Source organism: Lissotriton helveticus, chromosome 8, assembly GCF_964261635.1.
Source record: "Lissotriton helveticus chromosome 8, aLisHel1.1, whole genome shotgun sequence".
In the NCBI taxonomy this organism is placed as follows: Eukaryota; Metazoa; Chordata; class Amphibia; order Caudata; family Salamandridae; genus Lissotriton; species Lissotriton helveticus.
This window is the reverse complement of record NC_136069.1, coordinates 819,074,186-819,099,326: the sequence shown is the minus strand read 5'-3', so window position 1 is coordinate 819,099,326 and position 25,141 is coordinate 819,074,186. Positions and strand designations below refer to the sequence as shown.

The window sequence follows — 25,141 nt, the reverse complement described above, 5'->3', positions numbered from 1 at the left end:
AAAATAAAGTCTCTGTTTATATTAACGCTCTCTCTCTCCCTATATCTATCTATCTATCTATCTATCTATCTATCTATCTATCTATCTATCTATCTATCTATCTATCTATCTATCTATCTATCTATCTATCTATCTATCTATCTATCTATCTATCTATCTATCTATCTATCTATCTATCTATCTATCTATCTATCTATCTATCTATCTATCTCTCTATCTATCTATCTATCTATCTATCTATCTATCTATCTATCTATCTATCTATCTTTATATATGGATACATGCATACACCTACTCATAGATATGCCATGCATTTCTTTGGATTTGTTTCAACCTCTTGCCATTTATTTGAGAATCCCTACTTTTCAAGTGACTGCAAATGAAGTCATCTCTGGCACGTTTTGGCTGATGCAAGGTAACCAAAACACAAGACAACTTTTAATAAAAATCATTGGTTTCTTTGTTAACGTGCACTGTCAAACATGGGACTTTCACACGTCAGGTAAATATGATAACCAATACACAACAGAAGCAGATGCAGATTGCTTATCAATGTCGTGATAGAACAGTTGTGATTTGAGTAGTAGAAGCGCCCCTGAATTGATACTTATTATATACAGCCTGTAAGATAGTCAAAAATGCATGCTAGGAGAGGAGATGCAAATATAAATGTATTAGAAAAATACATAAAGAGGAGTGATATGCTTTTATTCATGCAAGGCTAGAAAAAATCCCCATACTGTCGAAAGCATTCATACACCACCAAATGGAAATAAACAATTCTGACATTAAACGAAAAGGTGACGATGCATTTGTATCATCACCTTGAGAAGGATCATCTAGGAATTGAGCCCAAGCCTCAGCACTTAAAACCAGAAACACTCCACTAAAATAGGAGGCCTGTTGGTGCCAACAATTCTCAAAGTTAATGCTTGTTCTGGTTGAGCATTGAACCGAATGCAGGGCTCTTTTGAAAGTGAGGTTTGTGAATCAACAGATACATCCACATGCCAATTATGTTATTGTTTTTAAGAGAATTCACTTTCTTGGAACGAGACTGCATGAACCCATCTTCAGGGCCTGGACAATTTCATGCAAAACGGCAACTCTCAACATTGCAGCCAAGACAATATAACTAGTGTTTCTGCCCGGATTCGAACCGGGGACCTTTCACGTGTGAGGCGAACGTGATAACCACTACACTACAGAAACAGATACCTACAGGTGATTCTTCTGTGATGAAACTGCTCAAAACAGACTATTCCAAGGGCATCTGGTTTTAGATTTCTTTCATGCAACCTGCCCGACAGCCCTATCTGAACGCTTGTATATGCCTTGCAAGTTCAGCATTTTTGCAAAATGCTTAAAGAGAAATGTTTCCTAATTGCTCAGGCAGGGCAAGGTTAAAAGCATGAGACTCGAGCAAATAATCATCCACTACTGCAAAGAGAAAATTGATATTGGCTTTGAAATGCATACTTCAAAAGAGCACCAATGAAAGGGCTCGTCCGGGATTTGAACCCGGGACCTCTCGCACCCAAAGCGAGAATCATACCCCTAGACCAACGAGCAGTTGAAAAACCCTCACCTCTGAAAAGGTAATACCAGCTCTAAGCCCGCAATGAAGATCATGCTGGGGTCTTTTTCATGCTTGGTCTGTGAATTCACAGGAAATTCAGTGTCAACTTACCCTTTCTCAAACGATAGCACTATCATTTGTAAGTGTCCCCTTTTATTTTTTCTCAGCATTGGACAAGTCTTACAGGAAGTCAGCAGTTATTTATATATTTCTGCATTGGCTAGAGCCGCCTAAAGAGAAAGAATAAAAAGCTGTTCATAACAACATAAGAAACACATTTTGCCTTTTCTCTCAAATACTTATTCCCTTTGTGCAAATCGGAATGCCAAGGTGAATAGCTGGGCCACAGATTCTGGCTAATTATCTATCTCTTGAATGCAAGAAGCAATAAAAACTGCCTAATGCAGGACTAAAGCATTCCTTGCATAGCCTCTAACATCATAACATAACTGAGCTGCTGGTAACAAGCTAAGCAATGCCTTCCCAAAATGAGAAGTACATGTGCTTATGTGCTTATCCGCTCAATCAGCGCTCGATCAGGCTCGATCAAGCGAGATATAGGAAAGGTGGAAAGGGTCCAAATGGCTGTCCCTTCCTTTTTAGGGTGGGTCCTGCTGACTATCATAGGATTCCTCTTAAGAGTGGCCAGGGTCAGAGGAAAAACTTTCAATGCTTCTTAGTGTTCTCTCCAGAAGCAGGCATTTTCTGTGCCTTTAATTTCAGGCTTTTCCCAGCAGTCTCTGTTCTGCCTATGTAAAGTAACAAAAGCAGTGCTTATTCCTCACTTGCTCTAATGTCCTTCCTGTCCACAAAGCTCTGCCTAAGTATGCTTTTTTTCTTTTTCAGGGAAATTCTAAATGGTTTCTCTGTCCACTCTGTGGCAGTAGAATGCCGATTATGATGCCATGTTTTGTGGAATCACCAAGGTACAACTACAGAGGAATATATGAGTATGAAGGACATGGAACTCTTAGCTAACACATCACAATATTTGATGCTTGCCAACCAAGCACTACATTCTGGTGCGCTGATGATCAGAACATTCTGCTCCTAAAGGAAAGAAAATACCGCTTGATTGAAAATAAAGTCTCTGTTTATATTAACGCTCTCTCTCTCCCTATATCTATCTATCTATCTATCTATCTATCTATCTATCTATCTATCTATCTATCTATCTATCTATCTATCTATCTATCTATCTATCTATCTATCTATCTATCTATCTATCTTTATATATGGATACATGCATACACCTACTCATAGATATGCCATGCATTTCTTTGGATTTGTTTCAACCTCTTGCCATTTATTTGAGAATCCCTACTTTTCAAGTGACTGCAAATGAAGTCATCTCTGGCACGTTTTGGCTGATGCAAGGTAACCAAAACACAAGACAACTTTTAATAAAAATCATTGGTTTCTTTGTTAACGTGCACTGTCAAACATGGGACTTTCACATGTCAGGTAAATATGATAACCAATACACAACAGAAGCAGATGCAGATTGCTTATCAATGTCGTGATAGAACAGTTGTGATTTGAGTAGTAGAAGCGCCCCTGAATTGATACTTATTATATACAGCCTGTAAGATAGTCAAAAATGCATGCTAGGAGAGGAGATGCAAATATAAATGTATTAGAAAAATACATAAAGAGGAGTGATATGCTTTTATTCATGCAAGGCTAGAAAAAATCCCCATACTGTCGAAAGCATTCATACACCACCAAATGGAAATAAACAATTCTGACATTAAACGAAAAGGTGACGATGCATTTGTATCATCACCTTGAGAAGGATCATCTAGGAATTGAGCCCAAGCCTCAGCACTTAAAACCAGAAACACTCCACTAAAATAGGAGGCCTGTTGGTGCCAACAATTCTCAAAGTTAATGCTTGTTCTGGTTGAGCATTGAACCGAATGCAGGGCTCTTTTGAAAGTGAGGTTTGTGAATCAACAGATACATCCACATGCCAATTATGTTATTGTTTTTAAGAGAATTCACTTTCTTGGAACGAGACTGCATGAACCCATCTTCAGGGCCTGGACAATTTCATGCAAAACGGCAATTCTCAACATTGCAGCCAAGACAATATAACTAGTGTTTCTGCCCGGTTTCGAACCGGGGACCTTTCGCGTGTGAGGCAAACGTGATAACCACTACACTACAGAAACAGATACCTACAGGTGATTCTTCTGTGATGAAACTGCTCAAAACAGACTATTCCAAGGGCATCTGGTTTTAGATTTCTTTCATGCAACCTGCCCGACAGCCCTATCTGAACGCTTGTATATGCCTTGCAAGTTCAGCATTTTTGCAAAATGCTTAAAGAGAAATGTTTCCTATTTGCTCAGGCAGGGCAAGGTTAAAAGCATGAGACTCTAGCAAATAATCATCCACTACTGCAAAGAGAAAATTGATATTGGCTTTGAAATGCATACTTCAAAAGAGCACCAATGAAAGGGCTCGTCCGGGATTTGAACCCAGGACCTCTCGCACCCAAAGCGAGAATAATACCCCTAGACCAACGAGCCGTTGAAAGACCCTCACCTCTGAAAAGGTAATACCAGCTCTAAGCCCGCAATGAAGATCATGCTGGGGTCTTTTTCATGCTTGGTCTGTGAATTCACAGGAAATTCAGTGTCAACTTACCCTTTCTCAAACGATAGCACTATCATTTGTAAGTGTCCCCTTTTATTTTTTCTCAGCATTGGACAAGTCTTACAGGAAGTCAGCAGTTATTTATATATTTCTGCATTGGCTGGAGCCTAAAGAGAAAGAATAAAAAGCTGTTCATAACAACATAAGAAACACATTTTGCCTTTTCTCTCAAATACTTATTCCCTTTGTGCAAATCGGAATGCCAAGGTGAATAGCTGGGCCACAGATTCTGGCTAATTATCTATCTCTTGAATGCAAGAAGCAATAAAAACTGCCTAATGCAGGACTAAAGCATTCCTTGCATAGCCTCTAACATCATAACATAACTGAGCTGCTGGTAACAAGCTAAGCAATGCCTTCCCAAAATGAGAAGTACATGTGCTTATGTGCTTATCCGCTCAATCAGCGCTCAATCAGGCTCGATCAAGCGAGATATAGGAAAGGTGGAAAGGGTCCAAATGGCTGTCCCTTCCTTTTTAGGGTGGGTCCTGCTGACTATCATAGGATTCCTCTTAAGAGTGGCCAGGGTCAGAGGAAAAACTTTCAATGCTTCTTAGTGTTCTCTCCAGAAGCAGGCATTTTCTGTGCCTTTAATTTCAGGCTTTTCCCAGCAGTCTCTGTTCTGCCTATGTAAATTAACAAAAGCAGTGCTTATTCCTCACTTGCTCTAATGTCCTTCCTGTCCACAAAGCTCTGCCTAAGTATGCTTTTTTTCTTTTTCAGGGAAATTCTAAATGGTTTCTCTGTCCACTCTGTGGCAGTAGAATGCTGATTATGATGCCATGTTTTGTGGAATCACCAAGGTACAACTACAGAGGAATATATGAGTCTGAAGGACATGGAACTCTTAGCTAACACATCACAATATGTGATGCTTGCCAACCAAGCACTACATTCTGGTGCGCTGATGATCAGAACATTCTGCTCCTAAAGGAAAGAAAATACCGCTTGATTGAAAATAAAGTCTCTGTTTATATTAACGCTCTCTCTCTCCCTATATCTATCTATCTATCTATCTATCTATCTATCTATCTATCTATCTATCTATCTATCTATCTATCTATCTATCTATCTATCTATCTATCTATATCTCTATCTATCTATCTATCTATCTATCTATCTATCTATCTTTATATATGGATACATGCATACACCTACTCATAGATATGCCATGCATTTCTTTGGATTTGTTTCAACCTCTTGCCATTTATTTAAGAATCCCTACTTTTCAAGTGACTGCAAATGAAGTCATCTCTGGCACGTTTTGGCTGATGCAAGGTAACCAAAACACAAGACAACTTTTAATAAAAATCATTGGTTTCTTTGTTAACGTGCACTGTCAAACATGGGACTTTCACACGTCAGGTAAATATGATAACCAATACACAACAGAAGCAGATGCAGATTGCTTATCAATGTCGTGATAGAACAGTTGTGATTTGAGTAGTAGAAGCGCCCCTGAATTGATACTTATTATATACAGCCTGTAAGATAGTCAAAAATGCATGCTAGGAGAGGAGATGCAAATATAAATGTATTAGAAAAATACATAAAGAGGAGTGATATGCTTTTATTCATGCAAGGCTAGAAAAAATCCCCATACTGTCGAAAGCATTCATACACCACCAAATGGAAATAAACAATTCTGACATTAAACGAAAAGGTGACGATGCATTTGTATCATCACCTTGAGAAGGATCATCTAGGAATTGAGCCCAAGCCTCAGCACTTAAAACCAGAAACACTCCACTAAAATAGGAGGCCTGTTGGTGCCAACAATTCTCAAAGTTAATGCTTGTTCTGGTTGAGCATTGAACCGAATGCAGGGCTCTTTTGAAAGTGAGGTTTGTGAATCAACAGATACATCCACATGCCAATTATGTTATTGTTTTTAAGAGAATTCACTTTCTTGGAACGAGACTGCATGAACCCATCTTCAGGGCCTGGACAATTTCATGCAAAACGGCAACTCTCAACATTGCAGCCAAGACAATATAACTAGTGTTTCTGCCCGGTTTCGAACCAGGGACCTTTCGCGTGTGAGGCGAACGTGATAACCACTACACTACAGAAACAGATACTTACAGGTGATTCTTCTGTGATGAAACTGCTCAAAACAGACTATTCCAAGGGCATCTGGTTTTAGATTTCTTTCATGCAACCTGCCCGACAGCCCTATCTGAACGCTTGTATATGCCTTGCAAGTTCAGCATTTTTGCAAAATGCTTAAAGAGAAATGTTTCCTATTTGCTCAGGCCGGGCAAGGTTAAAAGCATGAGACTCTAGCAAATAATCATCCACTACTGCAAAGAGAAAATTGATATTGGCTTTGAAATGCATACTTCAAAAGAGCACCAATGAAAGGGCTCGTCCGGGATTTGAACCCGGGACCTCTCGCACCCAAAGCGAGAATCATACCCCTAGACCAACGAGCCATTGAAAGACCCTCACCTCTGAAAAGGTAATACCAGCTCTAAGCCCGCAATGAAGATCATGCTGGGGTCTTTTTCATGCTTGGTCTGTGAATTCACAGGAAATTCAGTGTCAACTTACCCTTTCTCAAACGATAGCACTATCATTTGTAAGTGTCCCCTTTTATTTTTTTCTCAGCATTGGACAAGTCTTACAGGAAGTCAGCAGTTATTTATATATTTCTGCATTAGCTAGAGCCTAAAGAGAAAGAATAAAAAGCTGTTCATAACAACATAAGAAACACATTTTGCCTTTTCTCTCAAATACTTATTCCCTTTGTGCAAATCGGAATGCCAAGGTGAATAGCTGGGCCACAGATTCTGGTTAATTATCTATCTCTTGAATGCAAGAAGCAATAAAAACTGCCTAATGCAGGACTAAAGCAATCCTTGCATAGCCTCTAACATCATAACATAACTGAGCTGCTGGTAACAAGCTAAGCAATGCCTTCCCAAAATGAGAAGTACATGTGCTTATGTGCTTATCCGCTCAATCAGCGCTCGATCAGGCTCGATCAGGCGAGATATAGGAAAGGTGGAAAGGGTCCAAATGGCTGTCCCTTCCTTTTTAGGGTGGGTCCTGCTGACTATCATAGGATTCCTCTTAAGAGTGGCCAGGGTCAGAGGAAAAACTTTCAATGCTTCTTAGTGTTCTCTCCAGAAGCAGGCATTTTCTGTGCCTTTAATTTCAGACTTTTCCCAGCAGTCTCTGTTCTGCCTATGTAAATTAACAAAAGCAGTGCTTATTCCTCACTTGCTCTAATGTCCTTCCTGTCCACAAAGCTCTGCCTAAGTATGCTTTTTTTCTTTTTCAGGGAAATTCTAAATGGTTTCTCTGTCCACTCTGTGGCAGTAGAATGCTGATTATGATGCCATGTTTTGTGGAATCACCAAGGTACAACTACAGAGGAATATATGAGTCTGAAGGACATGGAACTCTTAGCTAACACATCACAATATGTGATGCTTGCCAACCAAGCACTACATTCTGGTGCGCTGATGATCAGAACATTCTGCTCCTAAAGGAAAGAAAATACCGCTTGATTGAAAATAAAGTCTCTGTTTATATTAACGCTCTCTCTCTCCCTATATCTATCTATCTATCTATCTATCTATCTATCTATCTATCTATCTATCTATCTATCTATCTATCTATCTATCTATCTATCTATCTATCTATCTATCTATCTATCTATCTATCTATCTATCTATCTATCTATCTATCTATCTATCTATCTATCTATCTATCTATATCTCTATCTATCTATCTATCTATCTATCTATCTATCTATCTATCTATCTATCTATCTATCTATCTATCTTTATATATGGATACATGCATACACCTACTCATAGATATGCCATGCATTTCTTTGGATTTGTTTCAACCTCTTGCCATTTATTTGAGAATCCCTACTTTTCAAGTGACTGCAAATGAAGTCATCTCTGGCACGTTTTGGCTGATGCAAGGTAACCAAAACACAAGACAACTTTTAATAAAAATCATTGGTTTCTTTGTTAACGTGCACTGTCAAACATGGGACTTTCACACGTCAGGTAAATATGATAACCAATACACAACAGAAGCAGATGCAGATTGCTTATCAATGTCGTGATAGAACAGTTGTGATTTGAGTAGTAGAAGCGCCCCTGAATTGATACTTATTATATACAGCCTGTAAGATAGTCAAAAATGCATGCTAGGAGAGGAGATGCAAATATAAATGTATTAGAAAAATACATAAAGAGGAGTGATATGCTTTTATTCATGCAAGGCTAGAAAAAATCCCCATACTGTCGAAAGCATTCATACACCACCAAATGGAAATAAACAATTCTGACATTAAACGAAAAGGTGACGATGCATTTGTATCATCACCTTGAGAAGGATCATCTAGGAATTGAGCCCAAGCCTCAGCACTTAAAACCAGAAACACTCCACTAAAATAGGAGGCCTGTTGGTGCCAACAATTCTCAAAGTTAATGCTTGTTCTGGTTGAGCATTGAACCGAATGCAGGGCTCTTTTGAAAGTGAGGTTTGTGAATCAACAGATACATCCACATGCCAATTATGTTATTGTTTTTAAGAGAATTCACTTTCTTGGAACGAGACTGCATGAACCCATCTTCAGGGCCTGGACAATTTCATGCAAAACGGCAACTCTCAACATTGCAGCCAAGACAATATAACTAGTGTTTCTGCCCGGTTTCGAACCGGGGACCTTTCGCGTGTGAGGCGAACGTGATAACCACTACACTACAGAAACAGATACCTACAGCTGATTCTTCTGTGATGAAACTGCTCAAAACAGACTATTCCAAGGGCATCTGGTTTTAGATTTCTTTCATGCAACCTGCCCGACAGCCCTATCTGAACGCTTGTATATGCCTTGCAAGTTCAGCATTTTTGCAAAATGCTTAAAGAGAAATGTTTCCTATTTGCTCAGGCAGGGCAAGGTTAAAAGCATGAGACTCTAGCAAATAATCATCCACTACTGCAAAGAGAAAATTGATATTGGCTTTGAAATGCATACTTCAAAAGAGCACCAATGAAAGGGCTCGTCCGGGATTTGAACCCGGGACCTCTCGCACCCAAAGCGAGAATCATACCCCTAGACCAACGAGCCGTTGAAAGACCCTCACCTCTGAAAAGGTAATACCAGCTCTAAGCCCGCAATGAAGATCATGCTGGGGTCTTTTTCATGCTTGGTCTGTGAATTCACAGGAAATTCAGTGTCAACTTACCCTTTCTCAAACGATAGCACTATCATTTGTAAGTGTCCCCTTTTATTTTTTCTCAGCATTGGACAAGTCTTACAGGAAGTCAGCAGTTATTTATATATTTCTGCATTGGATAGAGCCTAAAGAGAAAGAATAAAAAGCTGTTCATAACAACATAAGAAACACATTTTGCCTTTTCTCTCAAATACTTATTCCCTTTGTGCAAATCGGAATGCCAAGGTGAATAGCTGGGCCACAGATTCTGGCTAATTATCTATCTCTTGAATGCAAGAAGCAATAAAAACTGCCTAATGCAGGACTAAAGCATTCCTTGCATAGCCTCTAACATCATAACATAACTGAGCTGCTGGTAACAAGCTAAGCAATGCCTTCCCAAAATGAGAAGTACATGTGCTTATGTGCTTATCCGCTCAATCAGCGCTCGATCAGGCTCGATCAGGCGAGATATAGGAAAGGTGGAAAGGGTCCAAATGGCTGTCCCTTCCTTTTTAGGGTGGGTCCTGCTGACTATCATAGGATTCCTCTTAAGAGTGGCCAGGGTCAGAGGAAAAACTTTCAATGCTTCTTAGTGTTCTCTCCAGAAGCAGGCATTTTCTGTGCCTTTAATTTCAGGCTTTTCCCAGCAGTCTCTGTTCTGCCTATGTAAATTAACAAAAGCAGTGCTTATTCCTCACTTGCTCTAATGTCCTTCCTGTCCACAAAGCTCTGCCTAAGTATGCTTTTTTTCTTTTTCAGGGAAATTCTAAATGGTTTCTCTGTCCACTCTGTGGCAGTAGAATGCTGATTATGATGCCATGTTTTGTGGAATCACCAAGGTACAACTACAGAGGAATATATGAGTCTGAAGGACATGGAACTCTTAGCTAACACATCACAATATGTGATGCTTGCCAACCAAGCACTACATTCTGGTGCGCTGATGATAAGAACATTCTGCTCCTAAAGGAAAGAAAATACCGCTTGATTGAAAATAAAGTCTCTGTTTATATTAACGCTCTCTCTCTCCCTATATCTATCTATCTATCTATCTATCTATCTATCTATCTATCTATCTATCTATCTATCTATCTATCTATCTATCTATCTATCTATCTATCTATCTATCTATCTATCTATCTATCTATCTATCTATCTATCTATCTATCTATCTATCTATCTATCTATCTATCTATCTTTATATATGGATACATGCATACACCTACTCATAGATATGCCATGCATTTCTTTGGATTTGTTTCAACCTCTTGCCATTTATTTGAGAATCCCTACTTTTCAAGTGACTGCAAATGAAGTCATCTCTGGCACGTTTTGGCTGATGCAAGGTAACCAAAACACAAGACAACTTTTAATAAAAATCATTGGTTTCTTTGTTAACGTGCACTGTCAAACATGGGACTTTCACACGTCAGGTAAATATGATAACCAATACACAACAGAAGCAGATGCAGATTGCTTATCAATGTCGTGATAGAACAGTTGTGATTTGAGTAGTAGAAGCGCCCCTGAATTGATACTTATTATATACAGCCTGTAAGATAGTCAAAAATGCATGCTAGGAGAGGAGATGCAAATATAAATGTATTAGAAAAATACATAAAGAGGAGTGATATGCTTTTATTCATGCAAGGCTAGAAAAAATCCCCATACTGTCGAAAGCATTCATACACCACCAAATGGAAATAAACAATTCTGACATTAAACGAAAAGGTGACGATGCATTTGTATCATCACCTTGAGAAGGATCATCTAGGAATTGAGCCCAAGCCTCAGCACTTAAAACCAGAAACACTCCACTAAAATAGGAGGCCTGTTGGTGCCAACAATTCTCAAAGTTAATGCTTGTTCTGGTTGAGCATTGAACCGAATGCAGGGCTCTTTTGAAAGTGAGGTCTGTGAATCAACAGATACATCCACATGCCAATTATGTTATTGTTTTTAAGAGAATTCACTTTCTTGGAAAGAGACTGCATGAACCCATCTTCAGGGCCTGGACAATTTCATGCAAAACGGCAACTCTCAACATTGCAGCCAAGACACTATAACTAGTGTTTCTGCCCGGATTCGAACCGGGGACCTTTCACGTGTGAGGCGAACGTGATAACCACTACACTACAGAAACAGATACCTACAGGTGATTCTTCTGTGATGAAACTGCTCAAAACAGACTATTCCAAGGGCATCTGGTTTTAGATTTCTTTCATGCAACCTGCCCGACAGCCCTATCTGAACGCTTGTATATGCCTTGCAAGTTCAGCATTTTTGCAAAATGCTTAAAGAGAAATGTTTCCTAATTGCTCAGGCAGGGCAAGGTTAAAAGCATGAGACTCTAGCAAATAATCATCCACTACTGCAAAGAGAAAATTGATATTGGCTTTGAAATGCATACTTCAAAAGAGCACCAATGAAAGGGCTCATCCGGGATTTGAACCAGGGACCTCTCGCACCCTAAGCGAGAATCATACCCCTAGACCAACGAGCCGTTGAAAGGCCCTCACCTCTGAAAAGGTAATACCAGCTCTAAGCCCGCAATGAAGATCATGCTGGGGTCTTTTTCATGCTTGGTCTGTGAATTCACAGGAAATTCAGTGTCAACTTACCCTTTCTCAAAAGATAGCACTATCATTTGTAAGTGTCCCCTTTTATTTTGTCTCAGCATTGGACACGTCTTACAGGAAGTCAGCAGTTATTTATATATTTCTGCATTGGCTAGAGCCTAAAGAGAAAGAATAAAAAGCTGTTCATAACAACATAAGAAACACATTTTGCCTTTTCTCTCAAATACTTATTCCCTTTGTGCAAATCGGAATGCCAAGGTGAATAGCTGGGCCACAGATTCTGGCTAATTATCTATCTCTTGAATGCAAGAAGCAATAAAAACTGCCTAATGCAGGACTAAAGCATTCCTTGCATAGCCTCTAACATCATAACATCATAACATAACTGAGCTGCTGGTAGCAAGCTAAGCAATGCCTTCCCAAAATGAGAAGTACATGTGCTTATGTGCTTATCCGCTCAATCAGCGCTCAATCAGGCTCGATCAAGCGAGATATAGGAAAGGTGGAAAGGGTCCAAATGGCTGTCCCTTCCTTTTTAGGGTGGGTCCTGCTGACTATCATAGGATTCCTCTTAAGAGTGGCCAGGGTCAGAGGAAAAACTTTCAATGCTTCTTAGTCTTCTCTCCAGAAGCAGGCATTTTCTGTGCCTTTAATTTCAGGCTTTTCCCAGCAGTCTCTGTTCTGCCTATGTAAATTAACAAAAGCAGTGCTTATTCCGCACTTGCTCTAATGTCCTTCCTGTCCACAAAGCTCTGCCTAAGTATGCTTTTTTTCTTTTTCAGGGAAATTCTAAATGGTTTCTCTGTCCACTCTGTGGCAGTAGAATGCTGATTATGATGCCATGTTTTGTGGAATCACCAAGGTACAACTACAGAGGAATATATGAGTCTGAAGGACATGGAACTCTTAGCTAACACATCACAATATGTGATGCTTGCCAACCAAGCACTACATTCTGGTGCGCTGATGATCAGAACATTCTGCTCCTAAAGGAAAGAAAATACCGCTTGATTGAAAATAAAGTCTCTGTTTATATTAACGCTCTCTCTCTCCCTATATCTATCTATCTATCTATCTATCTATCTATCTATCTATCTATCTATCTATCTATCTATCTATCTATCTATCTATCTATCTATCTATCTATCTATCTATCTATCTATCTATCTATCTATCTATCTTTATATATGGATACATGCATACACCTACTCATAGATATGCCATGCATTTCTTTGGATTTGTTTCAACCTCTTGCCATTTATTTGAGAATCCCTACTTTTCAAGTGACTGCAAATGAAGTCATCTCTGGCACGTTTTGGCTGATGCAAGGTAACCAAAACACAAGACAACTTTTAATAAAAATCATTGGTTTCTTTGTTAACGTGCACTGTCAAACATGGGACTTTCACACGTCAGGTAAATATGATAACCAATACACAACAGAAGCAGATGCAGATTGCTTATCAATGTCGTGATAGAACAGTTGTGATTTGAGTAGTAGAAGCGCCCCTGAATTGATACTTATTATATACAGCCTGTAAGATAGTCAAAAATGCATGCTAGGAGAGGAGATGCAAATATAAATGTATTAGAAAAATACATAAAGAGGAGTGATATGCTTTTATTCATGCAAGGCTAGAAAAAATCCCCATACTGTCGAAAGCATTCATACACCACCAAATGGAAATAAACAATTCTGACATTAAACGAAAAGGTGACGATGCATTTGTATCATCACCTTGAGAAGGATCATCTAGGAATTGAGCCCAAGCCCCAGCACTTAAAACCAGAAACACTCCACTAAAATAGGAGGCCTGTTGGTGCCAACAATTCTCAAAGTTAATGCTTGTTCTGGTTGAGCATTGAACCGAATGCAGGGCTCTTTTGAAAGTGAGGTTTGTGAATCAACAGATACATCCACATGCCAATTATGTTATTGTTTTTAAGAGAATTCACTTTCTTGGAACGAGACTGCATGAACCCATCTTCAGGGCCTGGACAATTTCATGCAAAACGGCAATTCTCAACATTGCAGCCAAGACAATATAACTAGTGTTTCTGCCCGGTTTCGAACCGGGGACCTTTCGCGTGTGAGGCGAACGTGATAACCACTACACTACAGAAACAGATACCTACAGGTGATTCTTCTGTGATGAAACTGCTCAAAACAGACTATTCCAAGGGCATCTGGTTTTAGATTTCTTTCATGCAACCTGCCCGACAGCCCTATCTGAACGCTTGTATATGCCTTGCAAGTTCAGCATTTTTGCAAAATGCTTAAAGAGAAATGTTTCCTATTTGCTCAGGCAGGGCAAGGTTAAAAGCATGAGACTCTAGCAAATAATCATCCACTACTGCAAAGAGAAAATTGATATTGGCTTTGAAATGCATACTTCAAAAGAGCACCAATGAAAGGGCTCGTCCGGGATTTGAACCCAGGACCTCTCGCACCCAAAGCGAGAATCATACCCCTAGACCAACGAGCCGTTGAAAGACCCTCACCTCTGAAAAGGTAATACCAGCTCTAAGCCCGCAATGAAGATCATGCTGGGGTCTTTTTCATGCTTGGTCTGTGAATACACATGAAATTCAGTGTCAACTTACCCTTTCTCAAACGATAGCACTATCATTTGTAAGTGTCCCCTTTTATTTTTTCTCAGCATTGGACAAGTCTTACAGGAAGTCAGCAGTTATTTATATATTTCTGCATTGGCTGGAGCCTAAAGAGAAAGAATAAAAAGCTGTTCATAACAACATAAGAAACACATTTTGCCTTTTCTCTCAAATACTTATTCCCTTTGTGCAAATCGGAATGCCAAGGTGAATAGCTGGGCCACAGATTCTGGCTAATTATCTATCTCTTGAATGCAAGAAGCAATAAAAACTGCCTAATGCAGGACTAAAGCATTCCTTGCATAGCCTCTAACATCATAACATAACTGAGCTGCTGGTAACAAGCTAAGCAATGCCTTCCCAAAATGAGAAGTACATGTGCTTATGTGCTTATCCGCTCAATCAGCGCTCGATCAGGCTCGATCAGGCGAGATATAGGAAAGGTGGAAAGGGTCCAAATGGCTGTCCCTTCCTTTTTAGGGTGGGTCCTGCTGACTATCATAGGATTCCTCTTAAGAGTGGCCAGGGTCAGAGGAAAAACTTTCAATGCTTCTTAGTGTTCTCTCCAGAAGCAGGCATTTTCTGTGCCTTTAATGTCAGGCTTTTCCCAGCAGTCTCTGTTCTGCCTATGTAAATTAACAAAAGCAGTGCTTATTCCTCACTTGCTCTAATGTCCTTCCTGTCCACAAAGCTCTGCCTAAGTATGCTTTTTTTCTTTTTCAGGGAAATTCTAAATGGTTTCTCTGTCCACTCTGTGGCAGTAGAATGCTGATTATGATGCCATGTTTTGTGGAATCACCAAGGTACAACTACAGAGGAATATATGAGTCTGAAGGACATGGAACTCTTAGCTAACACATCACAATATATGATGCTTGCCAACCAAGCACTACATTCTGGTGCGCTGATGATCAGAACATTCTGCTCCTAAAGGAAAGAAAATACCGCTTGATTGAAAATAACGTCTCTGTTTATATTAACGCTCTCTCTCTCCCTATATCTATCTATCTATCTATCTATCTATCTATCTATCTATCTATCTATCTATCTATCTATCTATCTATCTATCTATCTATCTATCTATCTATCTATCTATCTATCTATCTATCTATCTATCTATCTATCTATCTATCTATCTATCTATCTATCTATCTATCTATCTATCTATCTATCTATCTATATCTCTATCTATCTATCTATCTATCTATCTATCTATCTATCTATCTATCTATCTATCTATCTATCTATCTTTATATATGGATACATGCATACACCTACTCATAGATATGCCATGCATTTCTTTGGATTTGTTTCAACCTCTTGCCATTTATTTGAGAATCCCTACTTTTCAAGTGACTGCAAATGAAGTCATCTCTGGCACGTTTTGGCTGATGCAAGGTAACCAAAACACAAGACAACTTTTAATAAAAATCATTGGTTTCTTTGTTAACGTGCACTGTCAAACATGGGACTTTCACACGTCAGGTAAATATGATAACCAATACACAACAGAAGCAGATGCAGATTGCTTATCAATGTCGTGATAGAACAGTTGTGATTTGAGTAGTAGAAGCGCCCCTGAATTGATACTTATTATATACAGCCTGTAAGATAGTCAAAAATGCATGCTAGGAGAGGAGATGCAAATATAAATGTATTAGAAAAATACATAAAGAGGAGTGATATGCTTTTATTCATGCAAGGCTAGAAAAAATCCCCATACTGTCGAAAGCATTCATACACCACCAAATGGAAATAAACAATTCTGACATTAAACGAAAAGGTGACGATGCATTTGTATCATCACCTTGAGAAGGATCATCTAGGAATTGAGCCCAAGCCTCAGCACTTAAAACCAGAAACACTCCACTAAAATAGGAGGCCTGTTGGTGCCAACAATTCTCAAAGTTAATGCTTGTTCTGGTTGAGCATTGAACCGAATGCAGGGCTCTTTTGAAAGTGAGGTCTGTGAATCAACAGATACATCCACATGCCAATTATGTTATTGTTTTTAAGAGAATTCACTTTCTTGGAAAGAGACTGCATGAACCCATCTTCAGGGCCTGGACAATTTCATGCAAAACGGCAACTCTCAACATTGCAGCCAAGACACTATAACTAGTGTTTCTGCCCGGATTCGAACCGGGGACCTTTCACGTGTGAGGCGAACGTGATAACCACTACACTACAGAAACAGATACCTACAGGTGATTCTTCTGTGATGAAACTGCTCAAAACAGACTATTCCAAGGGCATCTGGTTTTAGATTTCTTTCATGCAACCTGCCCGACAGCCCTATCTGAACGCTTGTATATGCCTTGCAAGTTCAGCATTTTTGCAAAATGCTTAAAGAGAAATGTTTCCTAATTGCTCAGGCAGGGCAAGGTTAAAAGCATGAGACTCTAGCAAATAATCATCCACTACTGCAAAGAGAAAATTGATATTGGCTTTGAAATGCATACTTCAAAAGAGCACCAATGAAAGGGCTCGTCCGGGATTTGAACCCGGGACCTCTCGCACCCAAAGCTAGAATCATACCCCTAGACCAACGAGCCGTTGAAAGACCCTCACCTCTGAAAAGGTAATACCAGCTCTAAGCCCGCAATGAAGATCATGCTGGGGTCTTTTTCATGCTTGGTCTGTGAATTCACAGGAAATTCAGTGTCAACTTACCCTTTCTCAAAAGATAGCACTATCATTTGTAAGTGTCCCCTTTTATTTTTTCTCAGCATTGGACAAGTCTTACAGGAAGTCAGCAGTTATTTATATATTTCTGCATTGGCTAGAGCCGCCTAAAGAGAAAGAATAAAAAGCTGTTCATAACAACATAAGAAACACATTTTGCCTTTTCTCTCAAATACTTATTCCCTTTGTGCAAATCGGAATGCCAAGGTGAATAGCTGGGCCACAGATTCTGGCTAATTATCTATCTCTTGAATGCAAGAAGCAATAAAAACTGCCTAATGCAGGACTAAAGCATTCCTTGCATAGCCTCTAACATCATAACATAACTGAGCTGCTGGTAACAAGCTAAGCAATGCCTTCCCAAAATGAGAAGTACATGTGCTTATGTGCTTATCCGCTCAATCAGCGCTCAACCAGGCTCGATCAGGCGAGATATAGGAAAGGTGGAAAGGGTCGAAATGGCTGTCCCTTCCTTTTTAGGGTGGGTCCTGCTGACTATCATAGGATTCCTCTTAAGAGTGGCCAGGGTCAGAGGAAAAACTTTCAATGCTTCTTAGTCTTCTCTCCAGAAGCAGGCATTTTCTGTGCCTTTAATTTCAGGCTTTTCCCAGCAGTCTCTGTTCTGCCTATGTAAATTAACAAAAGCAGTGCTTATTCCTCACTTGCTCTAATGTCCTTCCTGTCCACAAAGCTCTGCCTAAGTATGCTTTTTTTCTTTTTCAGGGAAATTCTAAATGGTTTCTCTGTCCACTCTGTGGCAGTAGAATGCTGATTATGATGCCATGTTTTGTGGAATCACCAAGGTACAACTACAGAGGAATATATGAGTCTGAAGGACATGGAACTCTTAGCTAACACATCACAATATGTGATGCTTGCCAACCAAGCACTACATTCTGGTGCGCTGATGATCAGAACATTCTGCTCCTAAAGGAAAGAAAATACCGCTTGATTGAAAATAAAGTCTCTGTTTATATTAACGCTCTCTCTCTCCCTATATCTATCTATCTATCTATCTATCTATCTATCTATCTATCTATCTATCTATCTATCTATCTATCTATCTATCTATCTATCTATCTATCTATCTATCTTTATATATGGATACATGCATACACCTACTCATAGATATGCCATGCATTTCTTTGGATTTGTTTCAACCTCTTGCCATTTATTTGAGAATCCCTACTTTTCAAGTGACTGCAAATGAAGTCATCTCTGGCACGTTTTGGCTGATGCAAGGTAACCAAAACACAAGACAACTTTTAATAAAAATCATTGGTTTCTTTGTTAACGTGCACTGTCAAACATGGGACTTTCACACGTCAGGTAAATATGATAACCAATACACAACAGAAGCAGATGCAGATTGCTTATCAATGTCGTGATAGAACAGTTGTGATTTGAGTAGTAGAAGCGCCCCTGAATTGATACTTATTATATACAGCCTGTAAGATAGTCAAAAATGCATGCTAGGAGAGGAGATGCAAATATAAATGTATTAGAAAAATACATAAAGAGGAGTGATATGCTTTTATTCATGCAAGGCTAGAAAAAATCCCCATACTGTCGAAAGCATTCATACACCACCAAATGGAAATAAACAATTCTGACATTAAACGAAAAGGTGACGATGCATTTGTATCATCACCTTGAGAAGGATCATCTAGGAATTGAGCCCAAGCCCCAGCACTTAAAACCAGAAACACTCCACTAAAATAGGAGGCCTGTTGGTGCCAACAATTCTCAAAGTTAATGCTTGTTCTGGTTGAGCATTGAACCGAATGCAGGGCTCTTTTGAAAGTGAGGTTTGTGAATCAACAGATACATCCACATGCCAATTATGTTATTGTTTTTAAGAGAATTCACTTTCTTGGAACGAGACTGCATGAACCCATCTTCAGGGCCTGGACAATTTCATGCAAAACGGCAATTCTCAACATTGCAGCCAAGACAATATAACTAGTGTTTCTGCCCGGTTTCGAACCGGGGACCTTTCGCGTGTGAGGCGAACGTGATAACCACTACACTACAGAAACAGATACCTACAGGTGATTCTTCTGTGATGAAACTGCTCAAAACAGACTATTCCAAGGGCATCTGGTTTTAGATTTCTTTCATGCAACCTGCCCGACAGCCCTATCTGAACGCTTGTATATGCCTTGCAAGTTCAGCATTTTTGCAAAATGCTTAAAGAGAAATGTTTCCTATTTGCTCAGGCAGGGCAAGGTTAAAAGCATGAGACTCTAGCAAATAATCATCCACTACTGCAAAGAGAAAATTGATATTGGCTTTGAAATGCATACTTCAAAAGAGCACCAATGAAAGGGCTCGTCCGGGATTTGAACCCAGGACCTCTCGCACCCAAAGCGAGAATCATACCCCTAGAACAACGAGCCGTTGAAAGACTCTCACCTCTGAAAAGGTAATACCAGCTCTAAGCCCGCAATGAAGATCATGCTGGGGTCTTTTTCATGCTTGGTCTTTGAATTCACAGGAAATTCAGTGTCAACTTACCCTTTCTCAAACGATAGCACTATCATTTGTAAGTGTCCCCTTTTATTTTTTCTCAGCATTGGACAAGTCTTACAGGAAGTCAGCAGTTATTTATATATTTCTGCATTGGCTGGAGCCTAAAGAGAAAGAATAAAAAGCTGTTCATAACAACATAAGAAACACATTTTGCCTTTTCTCTCAAATACTTATTCCCTTTGTGCAAATCGGAATGCCAAGGTGAATAGCTGGGCCACAGATTCTGGCTAGTTATCTATCTCTTGAATGCAAGAAGCAATAAAAACTGCCTAATGCAGGACTAAAGCATTCCTTGCATAGCCTCTAACATCATAACATAACTGAGCTGCTGGTAACAAGCTAAGCAATGCCTTCCCAAAATGAGAAGTACATGTGCTTATGTGCTTATCCGCTCAATCAGCGCTCGATCAGGCGAGATATAGGAAAGGTGGAAAGGGTCCAAATGGCTGTCCCTTCCTTTTTAGGGTGGGTCCTGCTGACTATCATAGGATTCCTCTTAAGAGTGGCCAGGGTCAGAGGAAAAACTTTCAATGCTTCTTAGTGTTCTCTCCAGAAGCAGGCATTTTCTGTGCCTTTAATGTCAGGCTTTTCCCAGCAGTCTCTGTTCTGCCTATGTAAATTAACAAAAGCAGTGCTTATTCCTCACTTGCTCTAATGTCCTTCCTGTCCACAAAGCTCTGCCTAAGTATGCTTTTTTTCTTTTTCAGGGAAATTCTAAATGGTTTCTCTGTCCACTCTGTGGCAGTAGAATGCTGATTATGATGCCATGTTTTGTGGAATCACCAAGGTACAACTACAGAGGAATATATGAGTCTGAAGGACATGGAACTCTTAGCTAACACATCACAATATGTGATGCTTGCCAACCAAGCACTACATTCTGGTGCGCTGATGATCAGAACATTCTGCTCCTAAAGGAAAGAAAATACCGCTTGATTGAAAATAAAGTCTCTGTTTATATTAACGCTCTCTCTCTCCCTATATCTATCTATCTATCTATCTATCTATCTATCTATCTATCTATCTATCTATCTATCTATCTATCTATCTATCTATCTATCTATCTATCTATCTATCTATCTATCTATCTATCTATCTATCTATCTATCTATCTATCTATCTATATCTCTATCTATCTATCTATCTATCTATCTATCTATCTATCTATCTATCTTTATATATGGATACATGCATACACCTACTCATAGATATGCCATGCATTTCTTTGGATTTGTTTCAACCTCTTGCCATTTATTTGAGAATCCCTACTTTTCAAGTGACTGCAAATGAAGTCATCTCTGGCACGTTTTGGCTGATGCAAGGTAACCAAAACACAAGACAACTTTTAATAAAAATCATTGGTTTCTTTGTTAACGTGCACTGTCAAACATGGGACTTTCACACGTCAGGTAAATATGATAACCAATACACAACAGAAGCAGATGCAGATTGCTTATCAATGTCGTGATAGAACAGTTGTGATTTGAGTAGTAGAAGCGCCCCTGAATTGATACTTATTATATACAGCCTGTAAGATAGTCAAAAATGCATGCTAGGAGAGGAGATGCAAATATAATTGTATTAGAAAAATACATAAAGAGGAGTGATATGCTTTTATTCATGCAAGGCTAGAAAAAATCCCCATACTGTCGAAAGCATTCATACACCACCAAATGGAAATAAACAATTCTGACATTAAACGAAAAGGTGACGATGCATTTGTATCATCACCTTGAGAAGGATCATCTAGGAATTGAGCCCAAGCCTCAGCACTTAAAACCAGAAACACTCCACTAAAATAGGAGGCCTGTTGGTGCCAACAATTCTCAAAGTTAATGCTTGTTCTGGTTGAGCATTGAACCGAATGCAGGGCTCTTTTGAAAGTGAGGTCTGTGAATCAACAGATACATCCACATGCCAATTATGTTATTGTTTTTAAGAGAATTCACTTTCTTGGAAAGAGACTGCATGAACCCATCTTCAGGGCCTGGACAATTTCATGCAAAACGGCAACTCTCAACATTGCAGCCAAGACACTATAACTAGTGTTTCTGCCCGGATTCGAACCGGGGACCTTTCACGTGTGAGGCGAACGTGATAACCACTACACTACAGAAACAGATACCTACAGGTGATTCTTCTGTGATGAAACTGCTCAAAACAGACTATTCCAAGGGCATCTGGTTTTAGATTTCTTTCATGCAACCTGCCCGACAGCCCTATCTGAACGCTTGTATATGCCTTGCAAGTTCAGCATTTTTGCAAAATGCTTAAAGAGAAATGTTTCCTAATTGCTCAGGCAGGGCAAGGTTAAAAGCATGAGACTCTAGCAAATAATCATCCACTACTGCAAAGAGAAAATTGATATTGGCTTTGAAATGCATACTTCAAAAGAGCACCAATGAAAGGGCTCGTCCGGGATTTGAACCCGGGACCTCTCGCACCCAAAGCTAGAATCATACCCCTAGACCAACGAGCCGTTGAAAGACCCTCACCTCTGAAAAGGTAATACCAGCTCTAAGCCCGCAATGAAGATCATGCTGGGGTCTTTTTCATGCTTGGTCTGTGAATTCACAGGAAATTCAGTGTCAACTTACCCTTTCTCAAAAGATAGCACTATCATTTGTAAGTGTCCCCTTTTATTTTTTCTCAGCATTGGACAAGTCTTACAGGAAGTCAGCAGTTATTTATATATTTCTGCATTGGCTAGAGCCGCCTAAAGAGAAAGAATAAAAAGCTGTTCATAACAACATAAGAAACACATTTTGCCTTTTCTCTCAAATACTTATTCCCTTTGTGCAAATCGGAATGCCAAGGTGAATAGCTGGGCCACAGATTCTGGCTAATTATCTATCTCTTGAATGCAAGAAGCAATAAAAACTGCCTAATGCAGGACTAAAGCATTCCTTGCATAGCCTCTAACATCATAACATAACTGAGCTGCTGGTAACAAGCTAAGCAATGCCTTCCCAAAATGAGAAGTACATGTGCTTATGTGCTTATCCGCTCAATCAGCGCTCAATCAGGCTCGATCAAGCGAGATATAGGAAAGGTGGAAAGGGTCCAAATGGCTGTCCCTTCCTTTTTAGGGTGGGTCCTGCTGACTATCATAGGATTCCTCTTAAGAGTGGCCAGGGTCAGAGGAAAAACTTTCAATGCTTCTTAGTCTTCTCTCCAGAAGCAGGCATTTTCTGTGCCTTTAATTTCAGGCTTTTCCCAGCAGTCTCTGTTCTGCCTATGTAAATTAACAAAAGCAGTGCTTATTCCTCACTTGCTCTAATGTCCTTCCTGTCCACAAAGCTCTGCCTAAGTATGCTTTTTTTCTTTTTCAGGGAAATTCTAAATGGTTTCTCTGTCCACTCTGTGGCAGTAGAATGCTGATTATGATGCCATGTTTTGTGGAATCACCAAGGTACAACTACAGAGGAATATATGAGTCTGAAGGACATGGAACTCTTAGCTAACACATCACAATATGTGATGCTTGCCAACCAAGCACTACATTCTGGTGCGCTGATGATCAGAACATTCTGCTCCTAAAGGAAAGAAAATACCGCTTGATTGAAAATAAAGTCTCTGTTTATATTAACGCTCTCTCTCTCCCTATATCTATCTATCTATCTATCTATCTATCTATCTATCTATCTATCTATCTATCTATCTATCTATCTATCTATCTATCTATCTATCTATCTATCTATCTATCTTTATATATGGATACATGCATACACCTACTCATAGATATGCCATGCATTTCTTTGGATTTGTTTCAACCTCTTGCCATTTATTTGAGAATCCCTACTTTTCAAGTGACTGCAAATGAAGTCATCTCTGGCACGTTTTGGCTGATGCAAGGTAACCAAAACACAAGACAACTTTTAATAAAAATCATTGGTTTCTTTGTTAACGTGCACTGTCAAACATGGGACTTTCACACGTCAGGTAAATATGATAACCAATACACAACAGAAGCAGATGCAGATTGCTTATCAATGTCGTGATAGAACAGTTGTGATTTGAGTAGTAGAAGCGCCCCTGAATTGATACTTATTATATACAGCCTGTAAGATAGTCAAAAATGCATGCTAGGAGAGGAGATGCAAATATAAATGTATTAGAAAAATACATAAAGAGGAGTGATATACTTTTATTCATGCAAGGCTAGAAAAAATCCCCATACTGTCGAAAGCATTCATACACCACCAAATGGAAATAAACAATTCTGACATTAAACGAAAAGGTGACGATGCATTTGTATCATCACCTTGAGAAGGATCATCTAGGAATTGAGCCCAAGCCCCAGCACTTAAAACCAGAAACACTCCACTAAAATAGGAGGCCTGTTGGTGCCAACAATTCTCAAAGTTAATGCTTGTTCTGGTTGAGCATTGAACCGAATGCAGGGCTCTTTTGAAAGTGAGGTTTGTGAATCAACAGATACATCCACATGCCAATTATGTTATTGTTTTTAAGAGAATTCACTTTCTTGGAACGAGACTGCATGAACCCATCTTCAGGGCCTGGACAATTTCATGCAAAACGGCAATTCTCAACATTGCAGCCAAGACAATATAACTAGTGTTTCTGCCCGGTTTCGAACCGGGGACCTTTCGCGTGTGAGGCGAACGTGATAACCACTACACTACAGAAACAGATACCTACAGGTGATTCTTCTGTGATGAAACTGCTCAAAACAGACTATTCCAAGGGCATCTGGTTTTAGATTTCTTTCATGCAACCTGCCCGACAGCCCTATCTGAACGCTTGTATATGCCTTGCAAGTTCAGCATTTTTGCAAAATGCTTAAAGAGAAATGTTTCCTATTTGCTCAGGCAGGGCAAGGTTAAAAGCATGAGACTCTAGCAAATAATCATCCACTACTGCAAAGAGAAAATTGATATTGGCTTTGAAATGCATACTTCAAAAGAGCACCAATGAAAGGGCTCGTCCGGGATTTGAACCCAGGACCTCTCGCACCCAAAGCGAGAATCATACCCCTAGAACAACGAGCCGTTGAAAGACTCTCACCTCTGAAAAGGTAATACCAGCTCTAAGCCCGCAATGAAGATCATGCTGGGGTCTTTTTCATGCTTGGTCTTTGAATTCACAGGAAATTCAGTGTCAACTTACCCTTTCTCAAACGATAGCACTATCATTTGTAAGTGTCCCCTTTTATTTTTTCTCAGCATTGGACAAGTCTTACAGGAAGTCAGCAGTTATTTATATATTTCTGCATTGGCTGGAGCCTAAAGAGAAAGAATAAAAAGCTGTTCATAACAACATAAGAAACACATTTTGCCTTT

General features: G+C 39.5%; 20 non-coding genes across 20 annotated transcripts; all 20 read right to left on the bottom strand.

The window, feature by feature from the left end:
* Nucleotides 1-1,139: 1,139 nt before the first annotated feature.
* On the bottom strand, nt 1,140-1,212 carry TRNAV-CAC (transfer RNA valine (anticodon CAC)). Its single transcript has one exon. It is a non-coding gene; the product is annotated as a tRNA-Val (tRNA).
* A 288-nt stretch (nt 1,213-1,500) lies between these two features.
* Nucleotides 1,501-1,572, bottom strand: TRNAP-UGG (transfer RNA proline (anticodon UGG)). The gene has a single exon. It is a non-coding gene; the product is annotated as a tRNA-Pro (tRNA).
* Nucleotides 1,573-3,680: 2,108 nt separating this feature from the next.
* On the bottom strand, nt 3,681-3,753 carry TRNAV-CAC (transfer RNA valine (anticodon CAC)). Its single transcript has one exon. It is a non-coding gene; the product is annotated as a tRNA-Val (tRNA).
* Nucleotides 3,754-4,041: 288 nt separating this feature from the next.
* TRNAP-UGG (transfer RNA proline (anticodon UGG)) lies at nt 4,042-4,113 on the bottom strand. The gene has a single exon. It is a non-coding gene; the product is annotated as a tRNA-Pro (tRNA).
* Nucleotides 4,114-6,242: 2,129 nt separating this feature from the next.
* TRNAV-CAC (transfer RNA valine (anticodon CAC)) lies at nt 6,243-6,315 on the bottom strand. Its single transcript has one exon. It is a non-coding gene; the product is annotated as a tRNA-Val (tRNA).
* A 288-nt stretch (nt 6,316-6,603) lies between these two features.
* TRNAP-UGG (transfer RNA proline (anticodon UGG)) lies at nt 6,604-6,675 on the bottom strand. Its single transcript has one exon. It is a non-coding gene; the product is annotated as a tRNA-Pro (tRNA).
* Nucleotides 6,676-8,905: 2,230 nt separating this feature from the next.
* TRNAV-CAC (transfer RNA valine (anticodon CAC)) lies at nt 8,906-8,978 on the bottom strand. The gene has a single exon. It is a non-coding gene; the product is annotated as a tRNA-Val (tRNA).
* Nucleotides 8,979-9,266: 288 nt separating this feature from the next.
* On the bottom strand, nt 9,267-9,338 carry TRNAP-UGG (transfer RNA proline (anticodon UGG)). The gene has a single exon. It is a non-coding gene; the product is annotated as a tRNA-Pro (tRNA).
* Nucleotides 9,339-11,499: 2,161 nt separating this feature from the next.
* Nucleotides 11,500-11,572, bottom strand: TRNAV-CAC (transfer RNA valine (anticodon CAC)). Its single transcript has one exon. It is a non-coding gene; the product is annotated as a tRNA-Val (tRNA).
* A 288-nt stretch (nt 11,573-11,860) lies between these two features.
* TRNAP-AGG (transfer RNA proline (anticodon AGG)) lies at nt 11,861-11,932 on the bottom strand. Its single transcript has one exon. It is a non-coding gene; the product is annotated as a tRNA-Pro (tRNA).
* A 2,129-nt stretch (nt 11,933-14,061) lies between these two features.
* Nucleotides 14,062-14,134, bottom strand: TRNAV-CAC (transfer RNA valine (anticodon CAC)). Its single transcript has one exon. It is a non-coding gene; the product is annotated as a tRNA-Val (tRNA).
* Nucleotides 14,135-14,422: 288 nt separating this feature from the next.
* TRNAP-UGG (transfer RNA proline (anticodon UGG)) lies at nt 14,423-14,494 on the bottom strand. Its single transcript has one exon. It is a non-coding gene; the product is annotated as a tRNA-Pro (tRNA).
* A 2,249-nt stretch (nt 14,495-16,743) lies between these two features.
* TRNAV-CAC (transfer RNA valine (anticodon CAC)) lies at nt 16,744-16,816 on the bottom strand. Its single transcript has one exon. It is a non-coding gene; the product is annotated as a tRNA-Val (tRNA).
* Nucleotides 16,817-17,104: 288 nt separating this feature from the next.
* On the bottom strand, nt 17,105-17,176 carry TRNAP-UGG (transfer RNA proline (anticodon UGG)). The gene has a single exon. It is a non-coding gene; the product is annotated as a tRNA-Pro (tRNA).
* A 2,096-nt stretch (nt 17,177-19,272) lies between these two features.
* TRNAV-CAC (transfer RNA valine (anticodon CAC)) lies at nt 19,273-19,345 on the bottom strand. Its single transcript has one exon. It is a non-coding gene; the product is annotated as a tRNA-Val (tRNA).
* A 288-nt stretch (nt 19,346-19,633) lies between these two features.
* Nucleotides 19,634-19,705, bottom strand: TRNAP-UGG (transfer RNA proline (anticodon UGG)). Its single transcript has one exon. It is a non-coding gene; the product is annotated as a tRNA-Pro (tRNA).
* Nucleotides 19,706-21,884: 2,179 nt separating this feature from the next.
* On the bottom strand, nt 21,885-21,957 carry TRNAV-CAC (transfer RNA valine (anticodon CAC)). Its single transcript has one exon. It is a non-coding gene; the product is annotated as a tRNA-Val (tRNA).
* A 288-nt stretch (nt 21,958-22,245) lies between these two features.
* On the bottom strand, nt 22,246-22,317 carry TRNAP-UGG (transfer RNA proline (anticodon UGG)). Its single transcript has one exon. It is a non-coding gene; the product is annotated as a tRNA-Pro (tRNA).
* A 2,100-nt stretch (nt 22,318-24,417) lies between these two features.
* TRNAV-CAC (transfer RNA valine (anticodon CAC)) lies at nt 24,418-24,490 on the bottom strand. The gene has a single exon. It is a non-coding gene; the product is annotated as a tRNA-Val (tRNA).
* Nucleotides 24,491-24,778: 288 nt separating this feature from the next.
* TRNAP-UGG (transfer RNA proline (anticodon UGG)) lies at nt 24,779-24,850 on the bottom strand. The gene has a single exon. It is a non-coding gene; the product is annotated as a tRNA-Pro (tRNA).
* Nucleotides 24,851-25,141: the final 291 nt, after the last annotated feature.